The sequence below is a fragment of the Arvicanthis niloticus genome, chromosome 1 (genome assembly GCF_011762505.2).
Source record: "Arvicanthis niloticus isolate mArvNil1 chromosome 1, mArvNil1.pat.X, whole genome shotgun sequence".
Classification (NCBI taxonomy): Eukaryota; Metazoa; Chordata; class Mammalia; order Rodentia; family Muridae; genus Arvicanthis; species Arvicanthis niloticus.
In genome coordinates this window covers 63,013,102-63,013,793 of record NC_047658.1, presented here as the reverse complement: position 1 = coordinate 63,013,793, position 692 = coordinate 63,013,102, and the positions used below count along the sequence as shown (strand labels likewise).

General features: G+C 46.1%; 1 non-coding gene across 1 annotated transcript; it reads left to right on the top strand.

The window, feature by feature from the left end:
• Nucleotides 1–306: 306 nt before the first annotated feature.
• On the top strand, nt 307–438 carry LOC117701612 (small nucleolar RNA SNORA17). The gene has a single exon (XR_004605779.1). It is a non-coding gene; the product is annotated as a small nucleolar RNA SNORA17 (small nucleolar RNA).
• Nucleotides 439–692: the final 254 nt, after the last annotated feature.

The window sequence follows — 692 nt, the reverse complement described above, 5'->3', positions numbered from 1 at the left end:
CAACAGCACTGAACACACTGACACAGGAGACAACTTTCCGAACAGAACATCAACAGAACAGACACTAAGATCAACAATTAATAAATGGGATCTCGCCGGGCAGTGGTGGCTCATGCCTTTAATCCCAACACTTGGAAGGCAGAGGCACTCGGATTTCTGAGTTCAAGGCCAGCCTAGTCTACAGAGTGAGTTTCAGGACAGCCGGGGCTACACAGAGGGGCTACACAGAGACACCCTGTCTCGAAAAACAAAAAAATTAAAAAAATTTTTAAAAAAAGAATGAATAAATAAATAAATAGGATCTCTCCTGCCCCTAGAAATGTTGCTGGTGTGGCTGCTGTGTCATGTGTGTATTAGTAGATAACAGAGAGGTTGGAGGCTATGTCTATGCTCAGTGTTCTGACCTATGAACATCTGAATGATGAGTAATCTAACATTCCCTGAAAAAAGTGAGCCTGAGAAGATCATCACTCCAGTGCTCTACAGGCCCAGACAAGTGCCTAGGACAGGGAACAAGCCTGAGACTAGAGAAAACCTGCTTGGGACCACGGACCTTGGGCAGGAGTGAGCTTGAGATAGATAACCCTAGCATGGGACCTCTCATATAGGCTGTGAGAGGAGCAAGCCCAAGATGATCTACTAACAGGTGCCATGGGCTGTAAACAGGGAACTAGCCTGAGAGTACCACCAGT